Genomic DNA, 18,693 nt, shown 5'->3' on the forward strand with positions numbered 1-18,693 from the left:
TCTCTACTAAGAATACAAAAAATTAGCCAGGCATGGTGGCGCACACCTGTAGTCCCAGCTACTCGGGAGGCTGAGGCAGGAGAATTGCTTGAACCCAGCAGGCTGAGGTTGCAGTGAGCTGAGATCATGCCAGTGCACTCCAGCCTGGGCGACAGAGGAAGATTCTGTCTCAAAAAAAAAAAAAAGAAAAGAAAAAAGAAAACTAAATGACAAAAAGATATATGCTGGCCACAGTAAAAGTTTCACAAATAAATGAGTAAGTCGATGAATGAAGGAAATCATCAAAATTGACTTCAAGCACAGAAATTTGAATGAATGTCTCCCTTCTGTTCCTCATTCATCTTAGGAAAAGGGTCAACATGTCTTCTGTAAGTACAAGGTAATGGAACATTGGTCAAATTCTAAAAGAGGTAAGAAAATGAGAGTAGGGAGTGGGATCTGGTGTATGGGAGGGAAAGAAATGTTACAAAATAATCAGCATGACTATGTTGTAGCTGTTGCTCTGCTATTCACCTAACTATAGTCTAATGATTTATCAGGTATGACATCTGGGCTGTGAAGAATGACAGTGTTCTGGGAGAGACTGCCACCTATTGAATGACCATCACCACAACTGGAGAATTTTATCCAGGACATCCAGGATGACACAAGAGGGCAAAACAGCTTCAGAAATGGACCCACGATGAGAAAGCGAATTAACCAACAGGTGACCTTGAACCTAAAGCTGAATTCTTATCCAGGCCATGCAGATGATAATAGCTCAGAAAGCCTTCTTTGTAAGATGTTGAAGAATCTAGAAAAGGTCTTCCTGGCCTGAATAAAGAGGATGCTGTTGAATTCCATTGCCTGTGCCATGTTGCAGTCCAGGTCATTTCCATACTACACTGCTACAACCAATGCAGAGGTAAACCTAAACCTTTCAGAGGGGAAAAAAACCAACAATCCCTGAGCCCCTGTTATGTGCTTTACAAATGCATTCACTTCACCTTTATTCATTCCATAAATATTTACTGAGCAGTTACAATGTACAAGCACTGTCCCACTTAAAGGGGGAACAACACCGAACAAAGGCAGCAGTCCAGGTTCCTGCTGTCAAGGAGCTTACGTTCGGGAAGGAGGAGCAAGCGACAGAAAATAAACAGCACTTAGGTCATTTCAGACAGTAATAAATGCCATGAAAAAAATAAAACTGGACGCCGGGCACAATGACTCACGCCTGTAACCCTAGCACTTTGGGAGGCCGAGGTGGGCGGATCATGAAGTCAGGAGTTCGAGACCAGCCTCTCCAACATGGTGAAACCCCATCTCTACTAAAAATCCAAAAATTAGCCAGGTGTGGTGGCACACACCTGTAATCCCAGCTACTCAGGAGGCTGAGGCAGGAAACTTGCTTGAACCCGAGAGGTGGAGGTTGCAGTGAGCCGAGATGGTGCCACTGCACTCCAGCCTGGGCAACAGAGCAAGACTCTGTCTTAAAAAAAAAAAAGGGAAAAGAAAAAAAGAAAAAGAAAACTGGAAAATGGGATAAAAGTGGTCACATAATTTAAACCTACGAATGTTTTCAAGAGATAATATTATTATTCCTGGGCCGGGTGCAGTGGCTCATGCCTATAATCCCAGCACTTTGGGAAGCTAAGGTGGGTGGATCATTTGAGGTCAGGAGTTCGAGACCAGCCTGGTCAACATGGTGAAACCCCATCTCTACTGAAAAATCGAAAAATTAGCTGGGTGTGGTAATGCATGCCAGTGGTCCCAGCTACTTGGGAGGCTGAGGCAGAAGAATCACTTGAACCCAGGAAGTGGAGGTTGCTGTGAGCCAAGATCTTACCACTGCACTCTAGCCAGGGCGACAGAGTGAGACATCATCTCAAATAAATAAATAAATAAATAATAAAATAAATGAAATAAAAATAAAAATATTATTCACATTTTACAGGCTCTGAGAGGTATTTAGCCCAAAGTCAGTTGAAGTGAACTGTGCCCAAGTGAGTGAATAATCCAGATAGCAAGGATTTAATTATCTGCCTTTTGGAACCCAAAACCTATCTCTCACCACCATATAAGGCTGCCCAGGAAAAGTAAGACGGATAATCATTGCAGGATGTCTTGGTTGGCATGCCATGTCAATGATCAACTCTATTTTGTTGTGAGATTATTTACAATACCCAAATGCCTCTAGCAGGGCATATTGATGAAAGGATACCTGTGTATGTATTTACATGGATTTGCAGAATCTGATGGTCCTTGATCTTTAAGAGTACCCTTAAGAGGGAAAAAACAAAGACCCTTCAGCTCGTGCCATGTGCAGGAGTATTTTTGGCAGTCTTCTACTGTTCTTACAAATTTAAGACATTTAAAAAATTATTTTGTTGGCCAAATCTCATCATGTTAGAGAATATGTGGACTTCCTTGTGCTTTCGCAGTAAACTGTCATTTCTACGAAGATGGGAAGAGGAGCTCTGGAGAATCCTTCGTGCGTGGTTCCTGCCAAGTCATCTGCAGGATGGGGAATACCGGATTACCTCTATAGAGGAAGAGGCTACCCTTTGTGTTTGAGGTCGGGAGGATGTTGCCATCTCTGAATGGCTAAGGCAGTGTCTTCACATTGTCAGAGCCCCTCAGACAGCCCTTGGACAGCCTGTTGCTTACTTACTCCCCTAGGAAGCCGGAAGGGACATGTGTTTCCTTACCTCCTACTGCTTTCCTCCTCCAGGGACAGGCACAGGTTCTTAGGCTGCTAGTGAGCAGAGCGGCTGGAACCACTTCAATTCCAATTAAGTCTTGAAAACTTTACAGTAGTTCCCAACTACCAAAGATGACTATGCATCCTACAATTGGGTTTAAATCAGAAAGGGATTGCTCAGTTTGACAAGCCCAGCTGCCAGCTGACTTAAAAAGCTGGCTCTTCTCAAGACTCAGAGTTACAAGTAGGAAATACGTTGGTAACACACAGGCCTTGAGTGCATTGTTGCATTATGAACAGCAGAGCGACCGGTACAGACCCAACCAATACCTCTGAATTCCCACCTCCCATTTGTTACTTCTGCTGGCTACGTTCCTTCCGAAAAGCAAGACACTCTTTAATATGCTTTTATTGAATTTGAAAATGGTGACAGGCATTTTGAAGAAATAACCTGTCAGAAAACATAAAATAACCAAAGCAGACTCTGAAGAGTTTTTTAAAAAGCATGACAGACTGATAATACCAACACCTCACTCTGTTAGCCTTCCCTGGATCATGCAGGGTTATGTTATCTGTTTGTGTCATGCTGTTATCCTTGAGGAAACAGATCCATAAAATATTATAAGGCACAGCTGAGTTACAGCCTGACTAAACACGGGGCTCCCCTGATAAGATCTTTCCTGTGCAAAGCTCAGTGGATTGTGCTTTTGCACAATTTCCCCTTCTCTGACCACATAAATATTCAACCCCAGAACTGAGTGTTCCCTCTTGTTTTTACATAACCTATCTAATTTCTCTATCACGGGGTTTTAGATACAGTAAGCAGTCTTGTAATGTCTATGCACACTTTTTTTTTCTTTTTTTTTTAATCTGGATGCTCACTCTGTTGCCAAGGCTGGAGTGCAGTTGTGTGATCTCGGCTCACTGCAACCTCCGCCACCCAGGTTCAGGAAATTCTCTTGCCTCATCCTCCCAAGCAGCTGGGATTATAGGCATCTGCCACCACACCCTGCTAATTTTTGTAATTTTAGTAGAGACAGGTTGCACCATGTTGACCAGCCTGGTCTTGAACTCCTGATCTCAAGTGATCCACCTGCCTCAGCCTCCCAAAGTGTGAGGATTACAGGTGTGAGCCACCGAGCCCAGCCTGCACACTTTCTTATAAGTTTCTCCAACTGTCCTGAGACTCATAATGTTTCCAAATGACTATAGCCTTTCTTCCCCCTCATATTGTTAGCATTGTTCTCTTTCTTGAGATGGAGTGTTGTTCTGTCACCCAGGCTGGGAGTGCAGTGGTGCTGTCTAGGCTCACTGCAACCTCCGCCTCCTGGGTTCAAGTGATTCTCCTGCCTCAGCCTCCTGAGTAGCTGAGACTACAGGCGTGCACCGCCACGCCTGGCTAATTTTCGTATTTTTAGTAGAGACAGGGTTTCACCATGTTAGCCAGGCTGGTCTCAAACTCCTGACTTCAGGTGATCTGCCCGCCTCAGCCTCCCAAAGTGCTGGGATTACAGGTGTGAACCACCACACAAGCATTGCTCTTTAAAAGTGGATCTCTTGCCAACATGGTGAAACCCCATCTCTCCTAAAAATACAAAAATTAGCGGGGCGTGGTGGTGTGCACCTGTAGTCCCAGCTACTTGGAAGGCTGAGGCAGGAGAATCACTTGAACCCAGGCAGCAGAGGTGGCAATGAGCTGAGATCGCGCCACTGCACTCCAGCCTGGTGACAGAGCGAGACTCCATCTCAAAAAAAAAAAAAAGTGGATCTCTTAGTAACTTGGCACCTGTTTATTTCAACAGTTTTTGTTTTGTTTTGTTTTTGAGACAGGGTCTCACTCTGTTGCCCAGGCTGGGGTGCAGTATCACAATCGGCTTGAGCCTTCCAGACTCAAGTGATCCTCCCACCTCAGCCTCTGGGGTAGCTGGGACCACAGGCACACACCACCATGCCGGTTAATTTTTGTATTTTTTGTAGAGAAGGGGTTTTTCCATGTTGCCCAGTCAGGTCTTGAACTCTTGGACTCAAGCAATCCGGCTGCCTTGGCCTCCCAAAGTGCTGGGATTACAGGTGTGAACCACCTCACCCTGCCCTTAACATTAATATATTGATTATGACAGTGACGATAAGCTTTCCCTGAGACATTTCATTTATTCAGCCAGCATTTTGTGGAGAACTTTCTTCTTAGTGGCAGGCAGTACTAAGCCAGTAGTAGTTCAAACACGTGTGGTAAGTAGACCAGGTGAATAGCACTGGGGAAGGCACCATTTGGGGAAGGCACCATTTGGGGAAGGCACCATTTGGGGAAGGCACCATTTGAGGAAGGCCTTGGAGGCATGCCAGGTCTGGAGGAAGGCAAGCACTGCTTTGCATTTCAAGCAGAGGGAACCATTTGAGGAAGGTATTGGAAGCATGTCAGTTTAGAAGAAATGCAAGCAGTGTAATTTGGTGTTGCAGGAGTGAAGGTACATTGGTGGAATGGTGGGAAGTGAGCTGGGAGACCTGGGACATAGTTCATCAATAGGACAGCAGAATGCCGCTGTGCCTTTTATTTTATCTATTTATTTTTGAGACAGGGTCTCACTGTGTTGCCCAGGCTGGAGTGCAGTGGGGCAAACATGACTCACTACAGCCTTGACCTCCCAGGCTCAAGTGATCCTCCCACCTCAGCCTCCGAAGTAGCTGGGACTAGAGGCACACACCACCAGGCTGGCTAATTTTTATTTTTTTTATTTTTACTTTTTTTTTTTTTTTGAGGCAGGGTCTCCTCTGTCACCCAGGCTGGAGTGCAGTGGTGCAATCTTGGCTCACTGCAGCCTCCACCTCCCAGGTTCAAGTGATTCTCCTGCCTCAGTCTCCCAAGTAGCTGGGACTACAGGTGCCTGCCACCATGCCCGGCTAATTTTTGTATTTTTTGGTAGAGGCAGGGTTTCACCATGTTGGGCAGGCTGGTTTCAAACTCCTGGCCTCAAGTCATCTGCTCGCCTCGCCCTCCCAAAGTGCTGGGATTACAGGCATGAGCCACTGCACCTGGCCAAATTTTTAAAATTTTTTGTAGAGACAGGGTGTCACCATGTTGCCCAGGCTGGTCTTAAACTCCTGTGCTCAAGCAGTCCTCCCACCTTGGCCTTCCAAAGTGTTGGGATTACAGGTGTCAGCCACCAGACTCAAGCCCCTGTCCCTTTTATTCCTAATCAAAAGTTCTATTATGTTGTAGAATAGTTTAAATTAGAATCTTAGCTCTTACCCTGGAATTTTAGACCACACACATACACACTTTTTTACTTTGATTAAAAAATAATATGCCCTGTCATCAGTAGAAATGGCATTATGGCACATTGGAAGATTGATATTTATATCTGGTACCTTTTCTGCAGACTTCATATATTCATGTATTCATAAACTATGTATATCTTCATTTACACACTGTGGTTTACAAGATCCTTTTTAAAATCATCTTTCTGGGCAGGCGCGGTGGCTCACGCCTGTAATCCCAGCACTTTGGGAGGCCGAGGCAGGCAGATCACCTGAGGTCCAGAGTTCGAGACCAGCCTGGCCAACATGGTGAAACCTTGTTTCTACTAAAAATACAAAAATTAGCGGGTGTGGTGGTGCACGCCTGTAATCACAGCTACTGGGGAGGCTGAGGCAGGAGAATCACTTGAACCCGGGAGGTGGAGCTTGTGGTAAGCCAAGATTGTGCCACTGCACTCCAGCCTTGGAGACAGTGAGACTCCATCTCAAAAAAAAAAAAAATCGTCTTTCCATCTTAAGTAGTAAAATATCTACAGCATAGGAATATGTATGTATATACCTGAGTTGATGCTTATATTCAGTATAAGCAGTTATATGGATTTGGGGAAATTCTGATAAATTTGAAAAATTAGACGTGCAATGAAATTGGCATTTAATTAGCTGTTAATTAGAGACACCAAAATATAATAGTTTGCAAAAATTGTTCCTTGTTCAAATTCCCAGTATGAAAAGCTAAGTTCATGTGCCAGCACCTTGCACAGCGGTGGTTTTTAAATAATTCTCCTTGAACTGATGCCCTTGGCTCTCCATCTGTCAATATATTACCATCTGAATTTCTTTTTTTTTCTTTTCTTTTTTTTTTTTTTTTAAGACAGAGTCTCGCTCTACCGCCCAGGCTAGAGTGCAATGGCTAGATCTTGGCTCACTGCAACTTCCACCTCCTGTATTCAAGCGATTCTCCTGCCTCAGCCTCCCAAGTAGCTGGGATTACAGGCACGTGGCACCGTGCCCTGCTAATTTTTGTATTTTTTAGTAGAGACGGGGTTTCACCATGTTGGCCAGACTGGTCTCGAACTCCTGACCTTGTGATCTGCCTACTTCGGCTTCCCAAAGTGCTGGGATTACAGGTGTGAGCCACGGTGCCCAACCTACCATCTGAATTTCTATAGGGAAGGCATATTTTTAAAATCTTGTCTTTGCTCTTGCCTTTCACTGTGATTTTAAAACTGTATTTCTAATGAAGTGATGTTAATTTCAGCTCAGGCAAATAGTTGTCCCCAGCCTGTTAAAAATGGAAACACTTCTACTAGTTTCCTTCTTATCATAAATTATGAGGTGACACAGACAGGGGTGAAATCAGATCAGTGTGGACCCAAGACAGCCAGGGAAAGAATCAAATCGTTTTTAAATGGAATAGAAAATAAGTTGGGAATCTTGATTTCAAGGCTGTAGGAGTAAGGAATGCAGCACAAAAATTCAATGAAAATAATTTAGATCATAAAGTTTTGGTTGGAAGTAGGCAGAAAACTAGATATAAATGAGTGATTCTTATAGGCACAGCTAAAGGTTATAATGTTTTATAGTACAGAAAAAAGGTAGCCAGGGAGCTAAAAGAGGATGCTTTCTATGCAGATTTGGAGAGAGAGCACATTACTTTATCATCAATCATAGTATCTCTGTCTCCTAATGACTAGTATTTTGGTGGAAATTCACAGGCAAGCAAAGCTTACAAAGAGTTTGGGATCCTGAATTATAAATAAAGATAGCAGGTGCCAAATCCAAATATGTATAGTGCCAGTACATGAAAAAAAAATCAAAATATAATTTGAAGAATTCCAAGTTCCAAAAGAAAGGGCTATATAATATATATGTATATTATATATATATATATACACACATATATTTATATTTATTTTAGAGATGGGATCTTGCTATGTTGCCCAGGCTGACATTGAACTTCTGAATTCTAGGGATCCTCCTGCCTCAGCCTCCCAAGTATCTGGGGCTACAGTTACCTGCCACCATGCCTGTCCAGAAAGATATGTTTTCTAAGAAGAAAATAGAAAATTACAACAGGCACAGGAAAATAGAAAATGAAAAAATATCTGTAATTGAAAAAGCAGAGAAATTTGGGGGAAAAGCTAATCATTAAAATAAAAAGAGTAATTTTTATATACACATATTCAAACTTAAAGAACGATTTTCAGGGCCCGGCTTGGTGGCTCACGCCTGTAATCCCAGCACTTTGGGAGGCCAAGGCGGGCAGATCACCTGAGGTCAGGAGTTCGAGACCAGCCTGGCCAACACGGCAAAATCACATCTCTACTAAAAATACAAAATTAGCTGGGTGCGGTGGCAGGTGCTTGTAATCCCAGCTACTCAGGAGGCGGAGGCAGGGGAATAGCTTGAGCCTGGGAGGCAGAGGTTGCAGTGAGCTGAGATCGCACCACTGCACTCCAGCCTGGGCAACTCTGTCTCAAGAAAAAAAAGAATGATTTTCAGAAATCAAATCTAAGTCCTGTCAAGTGTTTTCAGGTTTGTTGGAAAGGATATACAGGTATAAGACAACCTTATTCACCAAGAATGGGTTACAGTCTCTGTTTTTCATTCTTTCCAGCCAAGTCCCTATGCCCACTACCCTCACAATAAGTGTGATCCTTGGAAGGGATCCTGCAATCTCACGGACATTTGTTTTTTGTTGTTGTTGTTGTTGTTGTTGTTGTTTTGAGACAGAGTCTCACTGTTGCCAAGGCTGGATAAAAGTGGTGAGATCTTGGTTCACTGCAACCTCTGCCTCCCAGGTTCAAGCGATTCTAATGCCTCAGCTGGGATTACAGGCATGTGCCACCACACCCAGCTAATTTTTGTATTTTTAGTAGAGGCGGGGTTTCACCATGTTGGCTAGGCTGGTCTCCAACTCCTGACCTCAAGTGATCTGCCCACTTCAGCCTCCCAAAGTGCTGGGATTACAGGCATGAGCCACTGTGCCTGGCCAAGATTTGTTGTTTAATGTTGACTTTTGGTCAGGCACAGTCGCTCATGTCTGTAATACCAGCACTTTGGGACGGTGAGGTGGTAGGACTGCTTGAGGCAGGGAATTAGAGACCAGCCTGGGCAATATAGTGAGACTTCATCTCCACAAATATTTTTAAAAACTAGCTAGGCCTGGTGGTGCACACCTTTGGTCCCAGCTGCTCAGGAGGCTGTGATGGGAGGATCGCTTGTGCCTGCGAGGTTGAGGCTGCAATGGGCCATGATCAGCCTGGGCAACAAAAGTGAGACCCTGTCTCAAAACAAACAAACAAACAAAAAGCAACTTGATTTTTAATGCCAGATTATTTCTTTTTCTCTCCAGTGTTCTGCTGTATTTCCTCCCTACCCTTGACTGAAGCTTCCCTTGAATCACAATATTCTTGTCATTGAGACTCTCTCTCAGCCTGCAACCGTGGTGGAAGAAAAAAGGGAAGAGAACCCGAAGGCATTTGAGACATCTCCTTGTCGGTCTCTCCAACAACAGTGGCTAGAGACTCTCTGTATTCCCTGACTCTCAATCCTGGGCGGAGGACAGAGCCCAGAACAGAGTCCTGGGAAGCACAGGGGCTGGCTGAAGGGAAAGGCGGATGCGCGGGGCCGCAGGGCGGCGCCTGGGAGCCAGGCAGCACCCTGGGCCGATGCGCGGAGTGCTGGAGGGCGGCGCTGCGGAGCACGCCTCTGTGGCTGGAACCAAAAGGGAGGTGGATGGCGTTCAACTTTGACAGAAGCCGAGGACTGCAAAGAGACGGCCTGATAGAACCACAGCCCTGATGCTGTCTCGACCTGGGCACAGTTAATAATCAGGGCAGGTTAATAGGTAGCCACCCGGACACTGATAGGTTTCCTGCCGAATGTTGAAAGACTGCGAAGAAGCCTCCCTGGGGACAGTGACCAAACTCTCCTTTGAAGGCAAATTTCCATTCTCTTGGGAAAACACAGCCTTGCAATCCAGGGACATTTTTGGAAGGCAGCTTGGTGATCTTTTGCTGTTACAGATTAGGTTTGCCCCCATGAGAGTATCACCCCCACCACCACATCTCAAAGCAGCTTATCAAAGAATTCCCTCCAACGCTTCCAGCTCTTTCTCTGAAAGCAGTTCTGGTAAATTCAGTTTTCATTTTCTCATTATGTTTGCAGTGCTATTTTAGTGTCCCACTCACTAACCGAGCTCTGACAAAGAGGAACGAGAAGGTGTGAACTCAGGGCTGCCTCCTAGGATGACTGGGACTGTGCGCCACACAGGACACGCAGCCCTGGTGGGCTCCCAGCCCCGCGGGCCCGCTGCTGCTCAGCAGCCTGTGCACCTCTGGGGCTGTGGGCACCTAAAGAAGAGAGCCTAGGCTCCAGATGGAAGCTTGCTGGTCAAAAAAGTCAAAAGTGTCCGGCGTGGTGGCTCATGCTGTAATCTCAGAACTTTGGGAGGCCGAGGTGGGCAGATAGCTTGAGGTCAGGAGACCAGCCTGGCCAACATGGCAAAACCCCGTCTCTACTAAAAATACAAAAATTAGCCAGGCGTGGTGGCGCTGCCTGTACTGTGGTCCCTGCTACTCAGGAGGCTGGGGCAGGAGAATTACTTGAACCCGGGAGGTGGAGGTTGCAGTGAGCCGAGATTGTGCCATTGCACTCCAGCCTAGGCGACAGAGTGAGGCTCTGTCTCAAAAAAAAAAAAAAAAAGTGCGATGCTCTTTCCGGAGCTGGGATCACCTAAATTTGCAGATTAAAGATCTGAAAACTTGAAAATAGAAAATAGTGACCCATACTCTCTCATTTTCCTAAGACTTTCCGATCTCCAATGGAAGGCCGGGGAAAGGAGGGCTACAGAGGAGGAAAACCACTTCTTACCTGTGTGGAGTAAATGTGCCTTTCTGCTGCTCCTGAAAATAGGGTCAGGTGCTCACTGAAGTTTACTGCTGCACGTATAGGCAAATCCAGTTGCAGTTTTCTCAAACAATTCTTGTCTTGGGAATTGCTTCCTTAGGAGAAAACCCACTGGTGGATAGAAAATCAGAAGATTCAGGCTCGGGCTTCACTTTTGTCATTGGTTTTGATGTGGTCAAATCATTCTCTCTGGGTTTGTTTCCCTGTGCTTAAATACATCTGCTAACATTTTAAAAATCATTTACTATGTATCTGAAATAGTGCTGGGTAAGCCATTGCATGTATTATCACAATGCGACAATACATTAAAATAGGTAATATTCCCATTTTACAGAACGTCAGTTAGAATTTGCCCAAGATCACACAGCAGATACTTTTAAATGTGCATAGTGTCCACTACAATATGCCACTGCCTCTTAACATGGGGCTAATAACATATAACTGGTTAGGTACAGGGCCACCTTAGACACTGCACAATTCTGTGGCTTGGAGATGTGCAGTGTCAACTTGGTTAGTTGTACACAGGGCCTTGATTAGGTCCACCCACAGTGTCCTATACATATTTGTTATTACACTGATTATGTTCTATTGTAATGTAATATTTTATATTTATATATATATGTTATCCACACATCCTGCTTCCTTTGCTTGGGGTATAAATGATGTCATTCCACACGGTGTCCCATCTTCCATGATGGGCTTCTTCACCCTTGACAGAGGCCACTCCCCTGCTATGAACCTGAGTGCCAGGAATGCACATGTATATCCAAAGGGGTAGCCCCGGATACACTTACCTCACTTACAGAAGCCGGAACTGAGGCTGGAAGAGTCTACACCCCTCGTGCTGGATGCCTCCAGAGTCCCACAGCTGACACCATGGTTACTGAAACCAGAGCTCTGATGCGGCTACTGAAATCTGGCAAAATGGAATGATGCTCAGGCTAAGCTTCCTGCTCCACTGCAGCCACCACCACTCGTGCACCATAAAGCAATATTTCCTCGAGATGGGAGGGTGGGCTGCTACTTCCCTCAGTGTCTCACTCAGCTGTGTTAGCCAGGGATCCCAGTGTGGTGGCATTTCCAACGCAGCTGGGGGATGGGCAGGGGAGGGCACAAGTTCCATCAACTGCTGTGGATCCAGAACACCCATCCCTCTTCTAACTCCAAGCCCTGGGTGCAGAGGCCACACTGTACTAGTCTCATCTCCAACTTCTGCCAGGCTCATTTCCCCCATTCAATGAAGTGTAACGCATTTAAAGTACAAAGGTGAGGGGTCGCTCTCTTGGTGCTATTCTTCCCCAGCTAAAATGTCTCCTTGTTGTTTTCACCTCCCCACTCCCCTGCACTGTGAGCTGGCTGAGGGCTCCTCTTCACATTGGTCATGGTTTTGCCACAATGCATGGCCCACAGTAAACACTGGAACATTTACAAATGAACATCATTTCCCTTCTTGATTCTCTGTGTTTTATTTATTTATTTTGAGATGGAGTTTCACTCTGTCATCCAGGCTGGAGTGCAGTGGCACCATCTCAGCTCACTGCAGCCTCTGCCTCCTGTGTTCAGGCGATTCTCCTACCTCAGCCTCCTGAGAAGCTGGGATTACTGATGCCCGCCACCACGCCCGGATAATTTTTGTATTTTTAGTAGAGACAGGGTTTCACCATGTTGCCCAGGCTGGTCTCGAGCTCCTGACCTCAGGTAATCTGCCCACCTCTGCCTCCCTAAGTGCTGGGATTACAGGCATGAGCCACCGCACCCAGCTATTTATTTATTTGTTTATTGAGACAGAGTCTGGCTCTGTTGCCCAGGCTGGAGTGCAGTGGCGCAATTATGGCTCCCTGCAGCCTCGACCTTCTAGGCTCAAGTGATCCTCCTGCTACCTCAGTCTCCCACGTAGCTAGGACTGTAGCCACATGCCACCACACCCAGCTAATTTTTAAATTTTTTGTAGAGACAGGGGCCTCACTTTATTACCCAGTCTGGTCTCAAACTCCTAGGCTCAAGTGATCACGCTGTCTTGGCTTCCCAAAATATTGTGATGTACAAGCATGAGCTACTGTGCCCAGCCTCTTTTTCTCTATTTTCAAAAGTCCATAATTTCCTTCTTGATCTAACACCTTTTGGCCGTGTTTCTAGAAAAGAGAAGCTGTAGATCACAGGCGCCATTATGATTGGGGTGGCCAGCCTGTGGTTCCAGGTGCCAGGATCGCAGGTGCATTCTGGGCAGATTTTGGAATCAGTAAGTAGGAAAACAAATTGCTAGGCTGGGCACCATGGCTCAAACCTGTAATCCCAGCACTTCAGGAGGCCAAGGCAGGCAGACTGCTTGAGCCCAGGAGTTTGGGACCAGCCTGGGCAACATGGTGAAACTCTGTCTCTCTTCTTCTTCCTCCCCCTACTCTCCGTCTTTTCCCTTTTCTCCCTCTTCCTCCTCCCTCCCACCCTCTTTCTCCTTCTCCTTCTGCTACTGCAGAGCATACAGACAGGCCTGTTAATTTGTACTCTGCCCCAGCCTTCTGTGGGTTAATATAGTCACCTTTACACCCTGGTTCAGTCCAGGATAGTTTCAATTTATGTTATTCTGTCAAGACGGTGTTTTGGTTTTGTTTAAAGGTTCTGAGAAAGCACGTAAATACCTAAGCACTAAAGAAATGGGTAATAGGTAAAAAGCAGATTGTATGGCAATGTGGTAGCATTGCACTAAGCACCTGTCTAGGCCAGCCCCCTTCCCTCATCCCTTTTACCCAGGCTTTCTGAAGGTGCTATGGACACCCAGCTGGAGACACGATATATGCTCAAAAGGAGCTGGTCTAGGCTCTGGCTGGGCAGGCCACAGTTATACCCTTGGAAGTTTAATAACTATGAGGCTATGTATTGTCACAAGTCAAAGATGTTGAGTCAATACTAAAAGACATGAGCATGAGCATGCAGAGAAAGAAACAACTCCTGTGGGCTGGAGGGGACAGAGAAGGCCTCTCCGGGACAGGGGACTTGATGAGGACTTGAAGGGATTTGAATAGTTGATGAGAATTATGTGAGAGAAAGTGTAGGGATGAGAATCAACCAGTGAATAAATATTGACTGACGGCTCATTTTGGGGAGGGTAACACATTTCAGGGAGGGTACCCAGAATGTTCTGAAGACAGTGAGCTGACAGGTTGTTAGGTATGGAGGGCTCATGGGAGAAATGGTTGGAAAGGTAGATTAAGGCCAGTTTGTGAGAGCCTTGAATGCCATGCAAAAATGTTTGGAAGTTTTCCTGTGAACTAGAGATTTCCACAAGTTGGCCAGGCACGGTGGCTCACGCCTGTAATACCCACACTTTGGGAGGCCAAGGTGGGTGGATCACCTGAGGTCAGGAGCTCAAGACCAGCCTGGTCAACATGGTGAAACCCCATCTCTACTAAAAATACAAAAATTAACCGGGCGTGTTGGCGGATGCCTGTAATTCCAGCTACTCAGGAGGCATGACAAATGCTTCAACCCAGGAGGCAGAGGTTGCAGTGAGCTAAGATAGCACCATTGAACTCCAGCCTGGGTGACAAGAGCAAAACTCTGTATCAAAAAAAAAAAAAAAAAAAAAGATTTCCACAAGTGTGCTGCCACTGGGATGTGCCCCAATAGGTTATCAGTGAGAGGTGGTAGTGAGATCAGGGAGGTGGGGGTGCCTGGCCATCGCAGGCCAGGGGCCTCTCCTCAGCAGGCCCCTTTGTTCATCCCCGTGTCCATAGAAATATGTTCATAGTCTATGTTTGCTTTGACTTGGAAACGTTGGCTATCACTGCTCTATAGACAATGACTTGCTGAAAATGTTTGTACACTTATGTGATATTTTGAGTTGCAATTTTAGTTTTCTTCCCAACAGGCTTATAAACTCCTCCAGGACAGGAGCTCTGTCTTACCTTTTCTGTTGTTGCCACTTTACTGTGTGGAGAGTCAATGCTCAAGAGGTATTTGTACTTGATTATTTAACTAATCGGATATTATGGCTTTGAAAAAACAAAACCTCACAAATCATATAATAGGGATGACTGGGCCAGGTGCTGTGGCTCACATCTGTAATCCCAGCACTTTGGGAGGCCAAGGCCAGCAGATCGCTTGAGCCCAGGAGTTCAAGACCAGCCTGGGCAACATAGAGAGACCTCGCCTCTATAAAAAATAGCCGAGTGTGGTGGCCTGCACCTGTAGTCCCAGCTACAGGACTGATGCAGAGGTGGGAGGATCGCTTGAGCCCAGGAGACGGAGGTTGCAGTGAGCCGAGATTACACCACTGCACTCCAGCCAGTGAGACCCTGTCTCAAACAACAACAACAACAGTAACAACAACCACAACAAAAAACAAATAACGATTACTACTCTGCCTGCTTCTAGGAAGGCTTAGAAATAATAAAATTCCAAGTGGGAGTGACTCTAGGTAGTGGGCTAGAAAAATATGCTTCGAAGGATTGTGTTAACACTTATGCTGGTGGCCATGCTTAGAACTGTCAAGAAAAAAAGAGATCAGACCTAGGCTCTTGGTCTTGAAGAATCAAGGCTGAATCATTTGTTAAATACCTCTTCATCATAATCCTATTAAGACTGTATTTAGCAGTCATCAGGATAACGTAATTTTCTTCTCTGTTAATCTTTCCTTCCTTTTTTTTTTTTTTTTTTTGAGACAGAGTCTTGCTCTGTCACCCAGGCTGGAGCTCAGTGGTGCAATCTTGGCTCACTGCAACCTCCGCCTCCCAGGTTCAAGTGATTCTTGTGCCTCAGCCTCCCAAATAGCTGGGATTACAGGAGTGCACCACCACACATGGCTAATTTTTGTATTTTTAGTAGAGAGAGGGTTTTACCATGTTAGCCAGGCTGGTCTCGAACTCCTGACCTCAGGTGATCCACTTGCCTTGGCTTCCCAAAGTGCTGGGATTACAGGCGTGAGCCACTGCGCCAGGCCTGTTAATCTTTATTCTTAGTTGGGGGTGGGATACGAAGTTTTCTTACCATATGAACCAGTAATTCCATCCCTAGATATCTACTGAAGAGAAATGAAAATGTAAGTCTACACAAAAACTTACATATTAACACTTACAGCAGCATTACTTATAATAGCCAAAAAGTGGAAACAACCCAAATGTCCACCAACTGGCAAATGGATAAGTAAAATATGGCATATTCATACAATGCAATATTATTCAGCAATGAAAAGGAATGAAATACTCATATAAGCTACAACTTTGAATCATTGTTAGTGAAAAAAGCCATTCACAAAAGGCCACATATTATATGACTCAATCTATACAAAATGTCTAGAATAGTCAAATTTATAAACAGCAAGTAGATTAATGGTTGTTCAGGGATGGGCAATGGGTAGGAGAATGGAAAGTGGCTACTAACCGGTACAAAATTTATTTTTTGAGACAGTCTCATTCTGTCACCCAGGCTGGACTACAGCGGTGCTGCCAGGGCTCACTGCAGCCTTGACTTCTTGGATTCAAGTAATTCTTCCACCTCAGCTTCCCCAGTAGCTGGGACTACATGTGCACACCACCACACCCAGCTAATTGATTTTTCATTTTTTGCAGAAACAGGGTCTTACTATACTTTGTTGCCCAGGCTGGTCTCGAACTCCTGAGTTCAAGCAATCCTCCTGGGTCCGGAATTCGTGGGTTCTTGGTCTCACTGACTTCAAGAATGAAGCCGCGGACCCTCGCGGTGAGTGTTACAGCTCTTAAGGTGGCGCATCTGGAATCTTTCCCTGAAATGTTCTGATGTGTTCGGAGTTTCTCCCTTCTGGTGGGTTCGTAGTCTCGCTGGCTCAGGAGTGAAGCTGCAGACCTTTGCGGAGAGTGTTACAGCTCTTAAGGCATCGTGTCTGGAGTTGTTCGTTCGTTCCTCCTGGTGGGCTCGTGGTCTCGCTGGGCTCAGGAGTGAAGCTGCAGATCTTCGCGGTGAGTGTTACAGCTCATAAAAGCAGTGTGGACCCAAAGAGTGAGCAGTAGCAAGATTTATTGCAAAGAGCAAAAGAACAAAGCTTCCACAGGGTGGAAGGGGACCAGAGCGGGTTGCCACTGCTGGCTCAGGCAGCCTGCTTTTATTCTCTTATCTGGCCCCACCCACATCCCACTGATTGGTAGAGCCAAGTGGTCTGTTTTGACAGGGTGCTGATTGGTGCATTTACAATCCCTGAGCTAGATATAACGGTTCTCCACGTCCCCATCAGATTAGTTAGATACAGAGTATGGACACAAAGGTTCTCCAAGGCCCCACCAGAGCAGCTAGATAACACAGTGTCAATTGGTGCACTCACAAACCTTGTGCTAAACACAGGGTGCTGATTGGTGTGTTTACAAACCTTGGGCTAGATACAGAGTGCTGATTGGTGTATTTACAATCCCTGAGCTAGACATAAAGGTTCTCCAAGGCCCCACCAGAGCAGCTAGATACACAGTGTCCATTGGTGCACTCACAAACCCTGAGCTAAACACAAGGTGCTGATTGGTGTGTTTACAATCCCTGAGCTAGACATAAAGATTCTCCAAGGCCCCACCAGAGCAGCTAGATACAGAGTGTTGATTGGTGCACTCACAAACCCTGAGCTAAACACAGGGTGCTGATTGGTGTGTTTACAATCCCTGAGCTAGATATAAACACTCTCCACGTCCCTACCAGACTCAGGAGCCCACCTGGCTTCACCCAGTGGATCCCGCACCGGGCCTGCAGGTGGAGCTGCCTGCCAGTCCCGCGCCATGCGCTCGCACTCCTCAGCCCTTGGGTGATCGATGGGACTGGGCCCCGTGGAGCAGGGGGCGGCATTCGTCGGGGAGGCTCGGGCTGCACAGGAACCCACGGAGGAGGGGGAAGGCTCAGGCATGGCGGGCTGCAGTCCCGAGGCCTGCCCCGTGGGAAGGCAGCTAAGGCCCGGCGAGAAATCGAGCGCAGCGCCGGTGGGCTGGCACTGCTGGGGGACCCAGTACACCCTCCGCAACCGCTGGCCCGGGTGCTAAGCCCCTCACTGCCCGGGGCCGGCAGAGCCGGCCGGCTGCTCCGAGCGCGGGGCCCGCCAAGCCCACGCCCACCCGGAACTCCAGCTGGCCCGCAAGCGCTGCTCGCAGCCCCGGTTCCTGCTCGCGCCTCTCCCTCCACACCTCCTGCAAGCTGAGGGAGCCGGCTCTGGCCTTGGCCAGCTCAGAAAGAGGCTCCCACAGTACAGCGGCGGGCCGAAGGGCTCCTCAAGTGCCGCCAAAGTGGGAACCCAGGCAGAGGAGGCGCCGAGAGCAAGCGAGGGCTCTGAGGACTGCCAGCACGCTGTCACCTCTCACTCCCACTTCGGCCTCCCAAAGTGCTTGGATGACTGGCATGAGCCACTGTGCCCGGCTCAGAATTTCTTTTTGGGGTGATGAAAATGCTCAAAGTTAGATTACGGTGATGGTTGCACGCCTCTGTGAATATACTCAAAAGCCTTGAAAACAAAAGTTGAGGTGTTACAAACTAAAGGATCTAATCACAGTCACAGAACAGTTGCCCATGCTTAGTGGCAAGAGGCTGTATCCTGAGGACTTTTGTGTTTCCAGATTTCTCCAAAGGAGAATTACAGTTTGGCAGGTGGAATGAGGGTCAGGTTGAAAAGGCTGACGATGCAACTAACTTTAAGGAGGGGGAGGGCAAAGGGTGAAGACCAGGTCAGTGTGGAGAAAGGGAGGTTGTAGGATGTTAGTGCTTCAGAGGAAAACAACAACGAGCTTTTCTCTCCTCTCTGGGGATCCTAGTCAGCTTCACATTGGTGGCCCAGAAATCAGTCTCAGCCCTTCCCAGCATGGACCGCTCCTTGACAGCCGCCCTCTCTCCTATAAAGGCAGATGCAA

The sequence above is a fragment of the Gorilla gorilla genome, chromosome 7 (genome assembly GCF_029281585.2).
Source record: "Gorilla gorilla gorilla isolate KB3781 chromosome 7, NHGRI_mGorGor1-v2.1_pri, whole genome shotgun sequence".
Taxonomy (NCBI): domain Eukaryota; kingdom Metazoa; phylum Chordata; class Mammalia; order Primates; family Hominidae; genus Gorilla; species Gorilla gorilla.